Source organism: Ciconia boyciana, chromosome 7, assembly GCF_034638445.1.
Source record: "Ciconia boyciana chromosome 7, ASM3463844v1, whole genome shotgun sequence".
NCBI lineage: Eukaryota > Metazoa > Chordata > Aves > Ciconiiformes > Ciconiidae > Ciconia > Ciconia boyciana.
This window is the reverse complement of record NC_132940.1, coordinates 59,787,982-59,808,749: the sequence shown is the minus strand read 5'-3', so window position 1 is coordinate 59,808,749 and position 20,768 is coordinate 59,787,982.

The window sequence follows — 20,768 nt, the reverse complement described above, 5'->3', positions numbered from 1 at the left end:
CTATTTCCTCAGCCTTTTCTCCCTAGTCTTGACTATAAACTGCAAGCACCAGGGGATTGTCTCCTTTGCAGTATGTGGTTCTTACTTGGGGTCAACTTCTTTCTGAGGCACAAACGTAATGTTTATTACTGTAGAGCTATTTCTATCAGAACAGTCAAAATCCCAAACCAGAGATTACATTTTTAATCTCCCTGGAGTCTTCTGATAGAGCATTTGTCTCCTGTTGAATACAGAGATCTCTGTAGTTTGGGATATACACTCTAAAGACTGTTGAGTATTCTTCATGGTAGGTTCACCAGTGAGAGCCAATCATTATGTAGATAGACTAGTAAAAAGGTGGCATTCAATGATCAATCTAGTCTTGGGGCAAAGAGATGAACTGAAAGAATTATTGCGGTCCTTTCTTGTCCTATCTGTGTCTAAACCTATCATAGTCCTTTCTAATGTTCTTCACAAAAAGAGGAAGATGTAGCATCTAAAAACTTCTACCTTATTTTCCCATAGTCTCCACACTGAGACTGTATAATCTAATGTTTTGCCTAAAATGTGATGTCTGCTTCCCAGATTATTAAAATGTCAATGGAATATTTTTCAGTCTGTTTTCTCTTTCTGATCAAGTTCCCTATCTCCCTGCTGCCCTCCCACCTCCCACTACCTTTTTTGTTCACCTCCTTCTCAAAAGTACAAAAGGAACTGGCCAGCTTTCTTCCTGCTGTGAATGACAAAAACTCAAGATAGTGTTAAGCTGACATGGACTGTGCTGCTTTGCCAATCTCTGAAATGTCATTGCCTGGGCAGCCTGCTGGGCTCAGCTCAGAGTCATGGTAACAAGACTGCTAATAAAAAAAGAATAAAGGTTAATGAAGGAATGGGGGTTTTTTGTTATTCAAAATAATGTTGCCTGCTTTTTATCTGTAAGATTTGTTCAAGGCATAAAGTTTTGATTTTTAATTCTTTATTTTTCCCCTTTGCAGTGTTTTGTATTTGGTTTGCAGGCTAAATCACAGTGGATGCACAGGACCCACACGAGTATCTTGCTTTCAACCTGGTCTACTTGTTTTCTCTAGCAGTCCTTGAAGTAGGAGAGTACTAATAGATATGAATGAGTTATCCTCATCTGACCCTGCATGACTGCAAGGCAGAAAGTGATCTCTTTTATGGCTAGAGGTCCCTGTTTCAAGAAGCAAAAAGCTAAGCATGCCCAGAGCCCCGCTCTGTTAGCGGAGCTGCTTCTTGCCCCTCCCTGTGTAAAGTGTTGCGAAAGACACAGATGTTCCTGTGCACTGGCTCTGTGTCGACGTGTGCTGTTAGGTGGCATGGAGGTCTAGTCATAGTAGTGTTACTGCTCTATTGCTTACTTTATATAGGGATTTTTTTTTTTTTAATCTGTTGAGCTGCAGCAGAAGGATGTGCTGCTGTGAAAAGTGTGTGTGAAATATAGAGGTTGATTGGAAGAAGAAGATAAGGCAAAGACCATTAGACACACTTTTTTTTTTCCTCTTGTCTACCTGCAAGGTAGCTATATTTCAGCTCTAACACACCTAGATGCTGCTCCCACCACCAGCTCATCAGTGCAAAGACCATCTGTTACTGATCCTCTCCCTCCTGCCATGCCCTTGTGAGTTGTCAAATCCTGGTGTTTGTTTATTTTTTCCCACACCGCTCCTAGGTTACATACCATTCTTCCATAGAAATACATACTCTTTGTACAATACGACGTGACACACTGAGGTTAGACTGCAGCTAGTTCTTCTGGTTTTTGTTTCTGATAGTGGCTCGGTCCTTCTGATCACAGGAAGCAGATCTACCCTTCCTCTCCACCTTCTATATTTGCTTTTGTCACTGCAGTCACAGCTGGCTCGTCACCAACAAAAAAGTGCATATATCAGGATTTTTGTAAGTCTTTACATATCAAGTCCATTAATCTGTTTTTTACAGCGACTTTACAATGTTAGGGTATTGCTGGCACACAACTGCCTAATTTTCAACTGCAGTTGAGGTGGAGACAACTAAGTGTCTATCCTGGGGTGAATTTTTATTTTAGAATTATGAAAAATAACTTATTTTACAAAGGTAAGGATCTGTCTTACCTCCCGTTCCACCTTCCTTTAGTAGCCCCCTGAAAAGCACACTGGGAGGCTGACAGAAAAATTCTCCACAGTAGCAAATAACAGGTTGAAGTCTGACAGCTAGAAAATGTTCTTAGCTGTAAGTCATACTTATAGGACCAGCGAAGTCTGAAAATAGTCTACCTTTTTATTTGTTAAAAAGCTGGTCCCAGCTTAGGTGATTGCTGTAGTTATTGCATCTCCTTCTTTTATTGTAAACTATTTTGGCAACTATTTTTTACTGCTTTTTTGAACAAGTGAAAAGAAGTAATAGCACAATACAAACAGTTTAAATTTTTGTGAGACTAGGATAAAAATGTATAAATGGATGTGCATATAAATATGTCAGTGCATGCACACACCCATCAGTGTATACATACAGATACACAGATTCTTCTACAGACATGCATTATATAGTGATCAAAAAGACCAGGCCTTGTTTGTCAATGATTATTAAACTAGAGGTCTCCAAAATTTAAAACAAGAGCTATCACAACTGGAACTAACTAAATAGTTCCCAGAATTTGCTGTTCTAGGATGTTATCCTTTGTTACTTGAAAAATGACAGAAATTTACAATTGTTGCTACCTGATTATAAAATGAGTGGGAGGGTGGTGGGATGAAAGGTGGCTATTTTTTTTTTTAATCCTCCCTTGCCATCAGCACAACCTTAACAACAGAGAAAGTAAATCTATTCTTTTAAAGAAGAAAAATTACACCTTACTTGAAGAATAGAGGGAGTTCGCTTGTTGTTGGGGTTTTTTAAATTAAATTCTGTAGAGTTAGGTAAAATACCAAAGTAAAGCTCATACCCAGCAGTGAAAGGCATTATCCAGCTCTCAGTGAAGTCACTGGAAATCCTCCCGTTGACAATCACTGTGCATTGCACAGTGCTGAAGGCAGAATACAAAATGAGAGGGAAAATGCAATCTAAGTATTATATGTAGATACACACAAGTGTTGTATAAAATGATTTTGTAGAGTGTTATATGATGTAGTAAAAATGAATGACAGTAAAATATATCTAGGATTACTGTATAGCAACACTCTAGAAATAAAATAGTTTAAAGCAGGGTAAAAGAAATAAAACCAGATGCTATTAAGGAGAAAGTAGAATGTGATGGTGAGAAGGAAAAGACTATGCTAAGATGGGGTTTTGGTTGAAAATAATTTAATATAGAGCTTTATATTTTCACTTTTAAAAGGGCAATGTTTTAGAGCCTTCTTCAAAGAACTACGCTTTTGAGACTAACACAGAAGAACTTTGAAACAGAAGAGCAAAACTCCCTTGCAGGCAGGGAGCATGAGCTCTAATTTGCTTTAGAGAAGCTGAAAGAACACAGTTCTTGCAGAGGTGTCCCCCCTTCCCTTAATTTTTATAGAGATTTTTCACAGTCTATTCAGAAGGTGACATTCCCCGGGACATAATTTTCCAGCCCCCATTGTCAGCATGACAGGTCAAATGTTGTCACTGCTTAGTGAAGGGTAATTTGTCAAAGATGGGAGCGTGGTTGCTCAGGTGTGCAGTGATAAGTGCGTACTGATACCACATCCTGCGTGCCAGATCAGGCATTTAATTGTTCTGATTGTGCTTTTATAAACTCTTTACAGCCTGTTCAATAATTGTTCCTCTCGTTTACATAAGCGCTAGAAATTTACTTGTGCTGGTGCTGTATCCTGATTACTGCTTCTCGGGCTGATAAATTAAAGGCAGGAGAAAACATTACCTTCTCCCTCTCTCAGAGACCTATCGATGAGGCCATCAGTTTCTACAGAGGCTGTTACATTTTGTCAGACCTGAAAAAGGGGGATATACATGGCCCTGTATCACCTAAGGCAGGGTATAAGAGGATGAGGCTTACGGCTCAGAGCAGTGTTTCCTCTGATTTCCATTTTTTAATCTAGCCCTTTTGAGGGATGGGTTGAGATGGTGGTGAGAGAGAGGATCATGTCTCCTCATTTTTTGATCAGGCCTAAGGGGCAAACTCTGTTTTAGGCATATTTGTAAAATACAGGTTCTGCTTACTTTATTAGATCTTTTTAGAAAAGCAAAGAAGAAAAACGATGTTCCGTTAATGTTGTCTCTAATTGTAATTAAATTTCTGGCAGTGAAGCACTGAGTTTGTACTAACAATTAAAGAAAAAGTTTGCTATTTAAGCCGCTGGTTGTTCATGAACTTGACTGAATCTGCACTTAGAATAAGGGGCGTCACAAAGGAAAAGACTTCTCTTCTACTTAGGGGAAGTAAGTTTTGATTTCTTTTAACTATTATTTAAGTTAGTTAGACCCTTCTGGTCATATCCATCCCTGCTCTCACTCTAACCAGTGGTTTCAAAAGATGAGTGAATGAATATAGTCCCTTGTCTTTATGAACTGTAGTTAAAAACCACTAGTTTTCTTTATAGAGAAAGTGCCTTTTGAAACTATTCATTAATTGCAACTTTTTTTCCTGGGTTATAGAAACCACTGAATTAATCCAGAAAATCAGAGCCTGCATCCATTTTTATCATCATTGCTGGTTTTGCTTGAGTCTAATACTTTCCTTATTGGCCTTTTTTGTCTGTTTTAATATAAGTTTTGTTTTTCTCTGTAGCAGCAAATACCTGTAACACCTATATTTGGTTGGAACTGTAGCATCTGTGATCTTCTTATGTGTGGGACATGTGGCTGGTAAATCCGTGCATAACACTTTTCTGTTCTGCTGTGGCTGCAGATGGGAATTCCTTCTTGATGAGCAGCTGATTTTCTCAAGGTGCTGTAGAATCATAGCGCTGCAGGGTTGACTTAGTGTCCTCCAAATGTGTGGCCTAATATATGACCCTGACTCAAGGCAGCTTTCGTTAAGATTCTCCCCCCCACCCCGCCCCCATTTTGAAGAGAACTGAAAAGTACATATGAAAATGTTTGGGATTCATTTCCTAACTAATTTCCTAACATTTATCCTGGTTGCAGTCCAATATCTACTACTTCACTGACAAGAAAAATTGAAAATGATATTTCTAGAAGAGCTGGTCTGTCTCTTTCTTGATATGAGGCTAAAGGTCAAGAGCAGAATGGAATTTGTTGCACATGTCATGCATGTAAGGTAACTGTGGATAGATCTGAGCTGCCCCTGAGTGTGCAGAGGCTGGAACCAGAACTGTGGGAAAATCCTATGCACAGACACTGGAAGTGACTATGTGGGCCAGGTTGGGTATATATATTATCACTTCACCTAGCATTTATCCCAAACTGTTTCTGCTTTTTACATATCAGTGAGCACAAATTACTACTCTTACGAATTTTGTTAATATATTACCTAAGAGCAGGACAGATCCTAGTACCTTGTGGTAGAACCCTGTTTCTGAGATTGTCAACCCAAAGTCAGAGCTGGGAATTACACTTTTTTAGACAGGATTGGCAATAATTTTGGAGAATTTAGGTGAATCTTCACTTTCTGCTGCTTGTCAGTGGCACGGTTCACCTGCTGAGTGAATGCAGGTGTATTTAACCTAACTTCTGTAGTGTTTTGCCTTATTGTCCTTGATTGTAATACCAAAACTGGATAATTAATTTGGTGAACTCTTTACTATGTAGATATTACTGAGATCTACGTGGGTAAAAGTAAGGAAAACATAAGGAATTTTGAAAGCCTCAGAAGAAGCATTCCAAATGTTCCCACAATATATTAAAAAAAAAATAATCAAATATTTATTAGCAAAGGGAGGATTGTGGAGAACAAACTCTACAGTAGACTCCTGAATATTAATGGATTCTTTGGAATGTGTGTATTAGCTCAGAATCTTTTAACTGAATTCATATTGGAAGACCATATTATGCACTGGAGAGAAAAATTAACTAACACCCAGTCTTAGCATATTGATGTCCAAATATCCAATTACCAAGACAAAAATTTGCAGTTGATAGAGCAATAGAAAATGAAAGCATATTCCAGAAGCAAGACAGCAATCAATGATCTTCCTCCTGGAAAATACCTGGTAGTAAACTGCAGATTTATGGTGTTCATTGGGTTCAAAAGCATAGGATGGATATTTTCAGGTACCAGTGGATGTCTGTAGAAAAATAAACCTCCATACCATCCACTCAAAGGAATGTGAAGGGATCAGGACTCTCACATCACAGTCTGTATAATCAGCACCTTCAAAATAAGAATCATTATGGATACTGTAATAATGCTATAGAATGAACATCCATCAGATTGAACATACACTTTCTTGGGCAGGGAAAGAAACCTGTGAAGCTGAAAAGTACAAGTATCAATCCAAAGATTCTAATTTTACATTTTAAAAGTACCAGTTGATTTTCAAGGGTTCTGTGGAATTTGACATAAGGTTTTATTAAGTTAGCACAATTACCCTGAAACCACTTGCGGACATCGCTGACAGATATGGCTCTTGGGAGTGTGATTGTGAGAAGACACTCAATGTTTCTGAAGTGTCTTTAGTAGTACTTAAGCAATTGACATTGCAGAGTAATAAGACATCATCTCCATACTATCAAGAATTAGCCAAGTAATTATTTCTTGAGCTCTAGCTCTGTACAAATATTTAGGGGCTTTTGTAGTGCAGTCACATTTTAGATCGTAAGGAATATGCCATGATTGTAGCTGCTCAGCAATGAGTGTATTTATGTGGGATTTTTCAGGCAGATGTTGGAGCCCTTTGCCACGCAGATGTGATGTTTATTCGGTTGAAGTGCCAAGCTGGCCAAGAGCCTTATGGCTGCAGCAGTACAGTTCTGAGCTCAAGATAATATACTCTGCCTTTCAGCAGGCCTTATTAGCCTGGGCTCTGTGCCATGCTAACTGTGGCTCTGCTCTGGAGCTCACTTGTGCCCAGCTGGCTGGGAGTGTGGTGAGAGTTTACATCAAACACAATGTAGACTTATCTGGTATCTCTTTCTCTCCCCAGGAGCCAAATCCAAATTCTAGTGAAGTCAAAAGAATTATTCCCATTTCCTTCATTAGTCTTTCGATCAGACAATGATAGAAGGCAGCATTTGCCCCAGTACTAGAGTATGCTGCTACAAGGCATTCACAAGACTGAGTTTAGGATGAGTTTATCCTTACTGTGTCAGACTTTTCTGATGTTTTCTTCCTTACTATAATACTTTACCTTTTTCCTATGACTACAGCAACTGCAATTATCACCCCACTTAAAGTGTTTTGCCCATGACTATTTTTAATCTGTTTTAACCTGCTTGCCTATCTATGGCTAATGAATTCTGAACATGGAGTCAGTTTTTACCAAATCTAACATGGGGGAAGTGATCTCAAAGTTATTAAGTTGCTAAAACTTTTAAGAAAATAGGCAGCCAAGGTAGAGGTGAGGAAGAGAAGATGTACGTAAGAAGTGCTCATCAGTGACAAAATACTGGTAATAGGAGCTCAGTTTCTTGTGATTAGAGCATCAACATAAAGATACTCATAGAACAAAAAGAACTGATGAGGATTTATTCAACCTGGAGTAATCCAAAAAGACAAATGCAAAAAAAGGTAAGCTTCTTAATTTTTGCTTTACCCAAGCCACTTAACTTTGTAAATTCTCAAGAGCTGGAGGCTGACTTTTACAGGATGTTAACATGGTATAGCATGCAATTTGGGCTTTTTGCCATATCTAATACATTTTCTGAAACATTTTCATATTTCATTATGGAGATTCTTCTGGTAACTTTAGTAGCTACGGGGATAATGAAAAGTGTGTTAGGACAGCGAGCAGTCAAAAACAATTATATCGTGTCCAAAATTCTAGAAGATTCACCTAGTATTGTTCCATTCACCTTATTGTATGGCTGAAGATAATGAGGGTTAACAATGTGATGATTTTGCTTTAAGTGTTTAATTTTGCAAATTTTATTGCTAAATAGAGTGTGTCCTGTGTAGTCTTGCTACTCACAAGACATAATTGATATCATAATAATGATCTATGTAATAATGTAGATCAAGGTGCTCTAAGCCTAACATTTAGGCAAAACTGGCATTTGTAAAATCCCTAGCAAATCTACAATACCTCAGTGCATGCTCGGTCCAGCAGCACGCAGCTCCGGGAGGGCAAGGCTGCAGCTCATCACAACAACCCTTTGTGATTTCTAGTTATCTCAGCCTACCTCAGCTGGAAGGGGTACCACAGTACTAACCATATGAGTCAACTAGTGCTCTGAATTGAGAGCCAGGAGTACAGTATGACAAACTCTTGCGCGGAGTTAATGTTTATGGCTAGTTTTATAAGCTGCTGAAAAGCAGGACATATTGCTACACCCTGAAATATAATGGTGTCGGTGACTGCTGGTATAATAAACTGCAGAGCCTCCTCCCAACCTTTTGGATTAAGTAATAAAAGAAAATGATTAAGAGGGCAATTCCATCATTTTTCTTTTGTTGAAAAAAACACTTTTTTTCCTTCCTGACTCACTAACAGAGACAGCCATGAAAATGAATGATTTGGCTTCACCCAAAATGATGGATAGTCCTGCTAGAAGAGCATGACAATGATAGACAGACATCTTCTGAAGGAAAAAGTAATAGAAAAGACTGACACTTTGATAGGCACCATGATGAACAAGCCCTCAGGGGCTGTGAGTTAATAGGTTAATGGAAGTGTTCTGGCTCTCTCAGCCCCTTCTATCTCTGTGCTCCTTTTAGAGCTCCTTCAGCATCAAAAGAAATAACGTTATGAACAGAGGACAGATACATTTTGTAATAGAGCAATATGCTTTTTTGTGTATTTCTTAACATTGTAGTGAAACACAGAATGAAACTACTTTCTTAAGTGAGATGTAGTGAATGGTCACTCTGCTCAGCTCTCATTAGAGCCTTTACTTTTTCCTCTTCCATCTCTTAGACATTGCTTGCAGGTAATATAATGTCCTAAGGATATTGCACATGTTGAGTTTAATCACCTGTGAAATATATTGTCAAAGTCCTGCTGAAGTTGATGGTGAGCCACATTCTGAGGTTGACTAAACCAGAAGATAGCCCAAATAGTTTCATTGATATCAACAAGATATGTGGCTGGTTTCTTGGTCGGCTGCTAATAGAAATATTTCAATATTATAAAAATAAGAAACTAAGATTTATTCAAATTATATTTAGTTGATTATAGCTTTTCCTTTTTTTCTCATAATTTTTTTTTTCCTTATAAAACTGTAGCATTTTTTCTGATAACACAAAGTCACTAGTGTATCAATGTGTATTTTATTATTTGTTGTATGCATTGGTGGTTTTCCTTATTAATGTCTGTTAAGAGGTTATGATTTTGCACGCCTCATCGTCTTGGCCTAGCAATTAAGTTAACATATACTCTACTAGTTTTTTATGTCTTTTGCATTGTGGAGCATTTTGATTTGAGCTAACATTTTCTTACCCAGTTTTCAAAACCAACTGCAAGAGTAGGTTTTGACAGGAAGGGTTTGGTACAATGGGGTTGAACAATTTTATAGTAATATTATTAATGTAAGTCAAACTAACAGGAAAAATAGTAACATAAGTAAATGAATAATGAGGTAAATAAATAAACAGGAGATCTATAATTTCAGTAAAGCATGCTTTACGACTAAAAAAAACCTAATATATTTCAGATCAAAAGAATGTGAAATCACAGTTGGCAAAGTCTCTCCGAGACTATAATGAGAAATCATGATATACTTGTTTGTGTTGTTAGTCCTAAGAGATAATGAATAGTTCACTATATAGGATAGTGGAGGACAGATCAGCTCCCTGACATGCTGCATGAACTTGGACATACAAACTCCTTCTCTGTACTTATCTTTTCCTTTTCTTATTTATTTTAAATGCTCCCAGACATGGATTGTCAATATGTCTCTGCCTACACATGCCACATTTCTGTATAACCTTAAAAGGCATTAGTATAATCCAAATAAGCTTGGGGGTGTGTATTTTGTAAACACATGACAAATGCATTAATTGATAGATTTCTAGTCTGGCTTCAGGATACAGTCAAGTTAATATAAAATACCAAGTTTGTATAGAAAAGAAGTATACTTGAATTTAATTGGTATAACTAAACTCTGTATTTGAATGGGAAAAAGTTTACCTCAACTATTAGTTTTTATGTTGGCTTGCTTATTTAAGAAAATTTTTAATTAAGTGCATCTATTGCTTTCTCTTCACGTACAAGAGTATTTCTGATCTTCAGTAGAACATAACAGGGGTGTTATGCTGTTATTTAAAAGAATACATAGCTACTACATCAATAAGTGCAACCCCAGAATTAGTGCAGATCAAGTTGGTTTACATCACTCTTGGGTATTACTAGACTTTCTGGTGTATGACTGCAGATTGCTAAGCAGGAGTATTGTGAAGCTCAATTTCATACTATAGAGTAAGATCCTTTAAGAATTACAAATCCCATTACCATGCTGGCCTTCAACCTGACCCCTCTACACTAAGCAACAGGTTATAGGTATGTAAAAACTAAGTCAGAACACTGTCAGAACAAACTACTTCACAGCACAAAGTGTGTCCTTGTGTAAAGAATGTGAGGACACGCTACAGACCAGAAAGGGTAGCTAAACTGCTTCGTGTACTTTTGGAAGTTATTCAGGTCCCAGACAATGAGGTTTAAGAGCACAGCAGATTATGGAGTTCAATCTGTTTTATTTCTTCTCGCAGGATATTGCATATTTTTTTAAATCTGTGATTTTTATGAATAAATCACTAGTTACTGTGGATGGTACCACACTTTACAGATCCTGCTCCAGGGAGCTTACACACTACATCAAATAGCACACCATAAACAGAGCATACAATGAAGTGCCATACAGATAAATTAATTGGAAGAAGATAATCCAGAACTAAACCTCATGGGTATCGTGCCTGCCTCATTTTCTGTCTAGTAATGAACTGGTTAATTCTGTCTTTCACTTGTAGAACCTAAAAATGCTCATGTCAAGGGGCTATGCAAGCTTGTATTATATTAGCTAATGGTCTATTAAAAAGAATAGACATTTATCCCTCTGGAGGAAGTCACAACATGTTTTGTACTTTGGTTTTCCCATCTGTAAAATAAAAAGAATGATTCTGAGTTTTCTTTGTAAAATGCCTTAAAGATGCAGAACAAGAGGGAGATGCTGCACTTCTGGAGTGTGAGCATGGATGCACTGGTATGCAGGTCACTGCTGTGGTACAAGGGAAATGAAGAAAAATTTCATTACAGCTCTTTGCCCATGTGCTGGCTGTATGGCAGTGACAGTCCTGGCAGGCCCATTGCAGTCCCTGTCTCACTGGCAAAGGAAAGGAAATGGAGGGGTTGAACCAGCTCTGTGATTTACTGCTGCCAGAAAATGTGGAGTTTAGTGGTACTTTTGGCTTTACACAGATATTCAGGGCTGTGCTGAATTATCCACCTAAGCTTCAAATGAAGACGTATTTAGAGCTTAAGCTTTTGTGCTATGTTTAGCCTAATAGGTTCATGTCTGAGACTTGTAGCTATAAAGACAATTCAAGTAATAATAATAATAATGAGTTGTAGATATCTGTGTTTTTACAGCACACTGGCATGTACACAACCCATTGATACTTGAAAACAAAAATGCTTTTGAAATAAAACCCGCTACACCTTTAGTCCAGCACACTTCCCAGATCACAGATTGTCCATTTCTTTCATTTATAATATGTCCTCAATGCCAATTATGTTCGTAGTTTACTGTTCTTTCCTACAGAAAAAGGCAGTTGACATTAAGATATGTTCTAAAAGAATAGGCTGATCTGAATGTTAAATGAATACGTATGCATGCATGCATATATATGTCTATTTTAACTGCGAGGCAGATATTTCAAATGTATCAGAGGATTTTGTCATTTACGTATGAAAATTAATTCATAAATCTTTTTTTTATTTACAGCAGTCCTGACAGAGTTTATCACAAATGAGTTGCCTTACGGAACTATCAATGGATTAATATAAAGAATCTGATCTAATATTCATGACACAGAAGACAAATGTAAACGGCCAGGCAACTTCATCTTTTTATTGTTAGAGAAATGCTGGTTTTTTTCATAACTTTTCCTTGTAGGTTTTGTTTTCTCATTTCATAACTGCTTTAACAAAAGAACTGTGCTATCAATTTTGCTATATTGCATTATTCATGTGGAAGTATACACACCAAATTCAATGCACAAAGGAAAGAAATACAAAAGAACGTACTAGATTATTATTCATATAAAAACAAGAAAGCTTTCAAAATCATGCTGTCCTGTTATATTTATGACCCAATAATATTCAACTGTGCAGTTCTTAATGTCCGAACACATCTTGCTGCCCTGTTGCTCACAGGAAATCTTAGTATCTAATTGTTTATCCTGATTACCTCTATCACTTAATTTTGCTCTGAGACCCAAGCAGCCAATAACTAATTTGGGGAAAGGATCATTCTTACACTCAGGTTTGTGACCTGAACTGCTAGTTGTAGTGGAAGTTATTAGCTTATTATAGAGGAATACGCAAATAAAATAATACTTTTGTTAAGGGAGTGATTGTCCTCATGCTGGACTATCGAGTTTCTTTTTGAAAGCCATTTCTATGCTGATGGTATTGGCTTTAGGGTGAACTTGGAACGAAGCTTCCTCAGCTCAGCCCCAGAAGCACTCCGGTCTGACCCGAAGGCTCTGCTCAGCTTCCTGCCTCATTTACCTGTCAGCCTGCTGCTTTCCTGCTGGTGAAGTAGCGAGCAGTAGTGGACCCAAAGTATTTCTGAGAAACCTCACAATCTTACCTAGCTGGGTGCTTGGAAGCTCATTGAAGTCTGTGTTTCACTACTGCATAATTTACACGGTGGTGCTTAATAACATTTCTGGGCCAGATTCTCATTTGGTGAAAAACGGCATGGATGCAAGGTAGGCAGCTTTACTGCACATCGAGTTCCTGCCCCAGAGTGGCTGTCTTAGTATTGCTGTTAGACTATAAGAGATGCAACATTAAGCTTTTCCAGTCATGACTAGCATAAAGTGGTCTGCTCAGGTAGTGTTATCTTCCATTCAAAAGTAATTAGTGTCCTCAATATTGCAGACATACCACTTACTTACTTTCTAATTTAGTACTATACTGAGGACAAATTACTTTCCAACAGAAAATGTCAATGGTTTCATAGCAACCAGAAGTACCTGAGAGCTTTCCTTTCATGTTAAATCCCATCACAAGAGCATCAAGCCTGGTGCTTTCTACCTCATGTTGGTACTAGGGACTTACTGCTGCATCCAAGCAGCAGAGCAGGTTGCTGAAATCTACTTCTGGCTGTGCATGCTAGAATCAGAATTTGAGAGGCCACCAACCTGTTCTGTCAAAAGTTGTGTAGTTTACTTAATTAATTTCGACAGTTGGTTGTATAAGACAGAAGGCTGTTTTAAGTGAGTTTTATCATCAGATCTTTTATTTTGTGTAATGGCTTGATTTCATGCTCAGAAACTGTGAAATGAGATGTTACTGAAAAAAATCAGTCAATATTAACTACCTTGCAACTGCGTTCTTGCAGGAATCAAATGGTAACCAATACCACAGTCTGATCCAATACATATAATTTGAAATGCAAGTAAAAACATCTAATTTTTGCTTTTTATAGTTGTTGGAGGTATTGCACCCTATAGACATTTCTTTTTGCCATAAACTGAACAAAGACTAGCTGCATCGTTTTTAAACCAGGGGTTTCCTAGGGAAAAAGCAAGCTCCTGCACGATCAGCCTTATCTCAGGGCTGTTCAGTGGTGCAGAAGTCAAGGGAAAGCTGAAAGAGGTGGGAAACCATTGCACTGTGAGCCAGTGGCAGGTGATTCCTTTTGCTGTTACAGTACCTGGGAAGTATGATGATACAAGGCTCTATTTGCCTCAGCTATTGCCTAAAGACAAACATTAATTACCAGTGGTTTCTCCGTCTTTATAGTTCAGAGCCATGGCTCTCCAGCTGTTGAGTGCAGGTTACTCAGCATTGATAGGTCCACTACTATGTGAATGCATATTTTATTCCCCAGAAATATGAATGCATGCAGGACAGCTGTTCCCTGAGCAAGTGCAGCAGCTCATCTCAGCACTTGAATACTCTCTGCAGATGTGCAAACAAACAACAAAAACATCGGAGCTTGCAGGTGCTTCGTATTGGTGTTTTTGAAATATATACTTTTTTTCTTAGTACTTAATACAAATTAACTCTTTAGTTCAGGTTTTATTGACTGAATCTGTACAAGCTGTTATAGTACTTAGGCAGTTTTGGGGGTCAATTTAATGAAGAAAAAAAGAAAAAAAAGGGACTTGCTGACATACCCTACTTCTGTTTTCACTTCTTTTGTCAAAGGAGAGACATGGTCTCAATACACAAATCAGAACACAAAATAAGAAATTTGTCTTTGTTAGGCTTTGTATGTGGACAGAAATAAGCTTCAAATGATGTGGGATTTGGTAAAATTAAATATGCCCACTGGGGAAAGCTGTTACTGGATTTCATAAGAAAAGATTGATTTCAAAAAGCTCACACTGTCATATGAACAATCACTAAAATCAGTATTTTTATACAGCAAAGGCATAAAAATTGCAATGACAAAGCGAGTCACAGTTTCTTCATGGAAACAGGTTTCCAAAGCACCCTGAGAAGAATGAGACAGTTGCCCTAGGGTTGGCATGGTGATGATCCTTTCTTTTACTGTACACCTGAACAAATGAACAAATTAAATTTGCACATTACTTGAAATTGCCAGAACTTCTGCCTTTTTAGTCACCTTTTTCAGTATGGTTTTTTTCTGAACATGATTTTATTATCTTAAATGAAAGGTTATATTTCATACTGTATCTATGCTATTGCTAAAACTTCAATTTCCTCACCTTCAGCATCTCCCAGTTGCTCCTAGCTTATAAAAGATACTTGGGCTACACTCATGTAGACTCTGTGTATTTGGATGTGCAGAAAATGATTTGCACCAAATACAGCATCTCATAGCAGCAGACTGTCTGTGAGGTAGTGTTTGAACTTTGATAGTGTTCTGAACACAGCCTGAAGTGATCCCTAATTCTTACGGGTTGGTTTGTTTATCTGAGCCAGATTTGGGGAGATGCTAGATTTGGCCCAGTTTGCTTTCACCTAAACAATTATGTTATAATGATGTTATTGGCTATGCTAGGGATAAAAACAAGCATTTAAGTTTTGACTGGCCACTGTGCTTAGCTACAAGTGCAGTTACAGGTTATAAAAATAGACTAAGGATCTTTTAATAATATTTTGTAAGTGAAATGTTTGCATGTCACACATCACTTTATTTTTTATAACCTCAGAATTAAAATTGTGGACTGTGACTGATAAGATCCATAAGAAATATATAGAGATATTTAAGATTTCTAGCAGAATTGAATCATGAAAGTTGCAGAACTAAAGCTGATTCTTGTAAGAATAATAAATCCACGGAAATCATAGAAACACCGGCCATTGCACAGATAGAGACCCATATAACAAACCAATAAGCATAAGGATGCTCAAGGAAGAAGGTGATTATGAAAAATAAAGGAAAACTTATGCTAGTATAAATTCATAAGAAGGAGAACAAGAGAATGTAAGTATGTAAATTAACTTGAATATTGGTACTTTTGCAGAAAAAAATAATTCCCTCAGGCTGTTGTCCATCTGGTGCCCAGTTTGTGTCATACAAACCAAGGTCATCTTATCAAACGTGTAAGCATATTCATAGCTAACAAGATTTGTAACCTGCATTGTTTTTTGTGTTTATATGATGTTTATTTAATTGGCTGTATTCCATCAAAATTAAGCTGTGATTTCATAAGCTTCTGAATTTGTTCCACCTCTATGAATTCCCTACCTTTCCTCCCAGTAATTTTACTTTTTAACCATTTATGGTGGCTAGCAGGAGAAAAAGCTGAACTGTTCATGTTTTTAATGGGTATTAGTAAATGATTAATTGATTGTCAGTGCTGTGGTCACCTTCAAAGTCTATATTAGGCTGTTGGGGAACAGTATATTTATTTAGTCATCCATTCGATGCCTGGGATATTAGAAAGATACCATCATTACCATAATAGCAAATGCAAAACCAAAGTTCCATCATTGCTGTAATAAGTTAAACTGAGTTGTCTTTTTCCTCTTCCTGTGCTAGATCTTTCCAAAATATGATTTGTTGGAAATCTATGCATGCTTTTTATGTAAGAAGTCAATGTTTTTTTCCAGTACTATGGAAAAAAATTGTAATGTGTGGGTTGCTTATACAGCTCACTCTGCCGGTTAGCCTATTGGGCTCTAAATCTGACCTATTATTTTTGCTTCCTTAAGTACATTTGCTTGCGTTTAACGCCTCATCTCTTTTCCCTCATGATTTCAATGGCAAAATTTGCTCAGTTTTCACTATGGTAAAGATTCCACTAAGGTTCTGGGTAGAAACAGAATTTAAAGTAGTATGGTGATTTTAAAGTCTCTAACTGTTACAGATGAGTAGTAGAATATTGGGAATGTTCCTGCTATCTGTGCTTCAGGAAAAAAAACGGGATATGTACAAAGTAGAGGTACAAGAAGGTTTTGGAGGGCAGAGAAAATGCATTCCAGTGGGAGATTTCTGTTGAGCTTATAAAAAAGAAAGTTAAGCCTGTATAAACACCTTTCTGCGAAGAAAATATGAAATACTACAGTGTTCTTTAATCTACCAAAGAAACATGTAGCAAGAACCAGTAGCTGGGAGCTAAAGCAAGGCAATTTCAAATTAGAAATAAAGCACATGCTGTTGCTTTTTTCTCTCTGTTTCACAGAGATGGTAATTAAACTTCGGAACAGGCTACATTGCAGTAGAAAATGGTAGACGTCATCTCTGGAGGCTTTCAGATACCATCTATCTACTTTCTGAAAGTTATTTTTTGGCTGAGCACAAGTTATGGGTGCTCAATATCAGAGGTAATTGGATGGAATGTAAGTATCTGTGAAACAAAAACTCAGTGTAGGTGAACTAATCTCTTCTCCTGGCCTTAAATGTATGAAAATATAGATTACATTACTGGAATGTGTTTGTTTCCTATCCCTAATTGGTTTTCTTTCAGGGCTCAAAAAATTTTAGTCACTGCAGCTTGCATCACTAACCTTTAAGAATTCAAAACAATGTTCTTTACTGCTTGCGGAATTGTCACATACTATATGTCTCTAAATCCATCTGAATGTGCAATTTCCAATTCCTGATTAGCACTAGGAGCCCAGGCAAGGATGACAGAACAGCATCCAATTTTGTTGATCTCTACTACAATTACAACAGTCCAAAGCTGCATAAGTGCCATCCTACAGCTTAAATCTCTTGAGGAAATACTGCTTGAAAATGTTATATTGCAGGGATTATTGATGGAAATAGGGTGATTGCCAGAAAATTTTAAAAAGAAAACCTTCCCAGGATGCATTACAGCACAAAGGTGTAATCCACAAAGAATGGATTGTGCTTAGTGTGAATCTCCATGGAGGGATTCCCCACAAAGCACTGGGTAGAAGGTGCCACCAGAGAGTTGCAATAGCTCTACTCTCAGAGCAAGGTGCTTTCTTGATTCCAATGACACTGTGCATGTTTTGATTTCAAGTTTCCATGTTCTGTCTGAGCAAGTCAGAAATTGGACTGAGATTGTATCAGACGTATGACAGCGAGAGTGATCAGGAGAATTGGTGCGGTGGGGTTAAGCCATACACTAACCATGTCCAAAATGACCTATCGAGGAACTTAGAGGATTATTTTCTGAGAAGTGTCAGCTGCTGTTATATCATTGATTTAATACAAGAATGTGTGCACCTACTCTGCCATAATCCCCACTCTTCCTTGTTCTGCCTTGCTGTATTCATCTTCCTCAGCTCTTATTACCAGGGTGCAAGCGATTCCACTCTTTCAAGTACATTTTGTTTTGATTCACTTGGGTATTTATCTCATTGGGTATTTATATTTTTCCTATTTCTGATTGCCACTGAAGTCCTTTCTCCCAGAAGATATATTCATTCAGGGTTGGATTTTTTCCAGATTTTATTAATATCAGGTCAGGAGAAAAATATAATAAATGACCGTGGCTGTAGACTGTTCACTGGAATAAATTGTTAAAGATCTTTAAGAAAATTATGCTGCCTTCTAAGCTATGGTCTTTGTAAACAAACTAAGTATACCAGCATAAAACTTTCCTGTCTAACCTATTATGACAGGTGTTGAGAACGCAGTGCTTTCGTTAATCCAAACTTAAACATGGGCAGACTGTTGACAATTGGCTTTTCCCAACTCTTGTCTGTCCGTAAAGACCTTTTTATAGTCAATATTGCTATCAGCCTTACTTCCATGCTCTCATTGCTTCTGACCTAGATTTTGTTGCAGCCAGGACAATGGGAAGAGCAGGGATTTCTCACAGAAAGACCAGCAGTGCTTTTACTTCCCCCAGAAACCTTTTCTTTGGAAGGCAGAGTTGTAAAAGAAATGAACCTATCAATCCTGACTGATCTAAACCTTCAAGCCCAACCCAATCCATTTTAGAATCATAGAATCATTTAGGTTGGAAAGGACCTTTAAGATCATCTAGTCCAACTGTTAACCTAACACTGCCAATTGCACCACTAAACCATGTCCCTAAGTGCCACGTCTACACATCTTTCAAATACCTCCAGGGATGATGACTCAACCACTTCCCTGGGCAGCCTGTTCCAATGCTTGATAACCCTTTCAGTGAAGAGATTTTCCCTAATATCCAATCTAAATCAACCCTGGCACAACTTGAGGCCATTTCCTCTTGTCCTATGGCTTGTTACTTGGGAGAAGAGACCAACACCCACCTTTCTACAACCTCCTTTCAGGTAGTTGTAGAGAGCAATAAGGTCTCCCCTCAGCCTCCTTTTCTCCAGGCTAAACAGCCCCAGTTCCCTCAGCCGCTCCCCATCAGCCTTGTGCTCCAGACCCTTCCCCAGCTTCGTTGCCCTTCTCTGGACACGCTCCAGCCCCTCAATGTCTGTCTTGTAGTGAGGGGCCCAAAACTGAACACAGCATTTGAGGTGCGGCCTCACCAGTGCCGAGTACAGGGAGACAATCACTTCCCTACTCCTGCTGGCCACGCTATTTTTGATACAAGCCAGGATGCTATTGGCCCTCTTGGCCACCTGGGCACACTGCCGGCTCATATTCAACTGGCTGTCGACTGAGTGGTGGGTTTGACCTGCCAGCTGGTGGGATGCCTGAGATTCAGTGCAAGAGTTACAGTGTTCTCAGGTCCAGTTGGCTTGCACGTTTGAATCTGAGGGTAGACAGTTCACTTGAGAATGCAGTTAATTTTTTAAACTCTTCATAATTTTGAATCCTAGCTTGTGCATCTTGTTGTAAATTGAATGCATTATCTCCTCTTTCCACCACATCCTATTATATAGGTACTTCTTGGGTAAGAAATGGTCTCTATTAGCATTTCTGTCATGCAGAACAAGTGTTCTGTCAGTGTTGGCAGGTCCTTTTTACTACAGGTCTCAAATGTGAATTGAATTTCATATAAATTTCATGCTGCGACTTAAATTGTCTCCCTTGAAGAATGACTACCTGTAACACTCCTTTTAGTGGAGAGTCCTCAAATAATCCCAACTATGGGACTCAGTAGTGGAGTTAAAAATCAAGAAGCAGGTTTTAGGTAAAGGAACATTTTATCCAAACCATTTTTCTCACAGTAATTTCAGCTGTTTCCTTCTTAAGGAGGAAGGCTAGCTATGATTTTTTAGAGTGCCAGGTATTTCTGATGTTCTACATTCCTAAATATCAGTTCCCAGGTATGAAACTTGGCACTAAGTCATTAGATCATTCTGCTTTTGAAATCTTCTTCAAAATATCCTGCACGTGTAAGGAAGGATAATTTTGCAAATCCAGTCAGCAACACTTATGACATGCTGGCTGTATTTCTTATATATCGTATCCCTGAAGAAGACATGGGAGAAGCTCAGGGGAATTTTTCATTGATTTTTAGTGCTGTCCAGAATTTCACCTACAGAGGTCTAGTGGTATCTTACAACAGATACCTATTAATAGTTTTGTTCCCAGAACCTCCTCTGTGGAAAGCAAACAAACAACAAAAAACCCCACACATTAAAAAGTTCTTGTTCAAAGGCCAATAACTTCTCTCTCCTCCTTCTTGTAGAGGAATGAATCTGAAAAAGCTGTTGAAGGTGTATGCATTAGGAAATGTTGTGATAGGAGCATTTGCAAAACGCTTTTAAGAGGAGCTTTTATCATATTTACCAGTACCACATCCAGTGCAGAGTTGCAATTATGCTCCCTGTTAAAGAGAATTAAGTTAATTCATTTTCATGTTGTGACCTGCAACAGTTTAATTTACCTTATACTATTCCGCTTGTTAATACAGGCTGGACAAAAACATGATAACTTCAGGTTATGTTAAGTGTCTGATTTGTGATGCAGTCTACCTCTGCAATGACTGCACTGTTCAAATTAATTAATACCAGATCATTATCTTTAGATGGCAGGCAGATGTTGAGGTTATGGTGTTTGTGAACCCTAAGCGCATTTTTTTTTTCTGTGCAGATCATGAGCATTTGCTATATAAATTGAGGATCCAAGGTCTAGGCCTTCTGGCAGTCAATTGGTTTTGTAATTATCTTAGTAATAGTTCTCAATTATTATTCAGTAAAGGTCGCCTTTCCTCTGCTAATGGGTCATGGCACCCT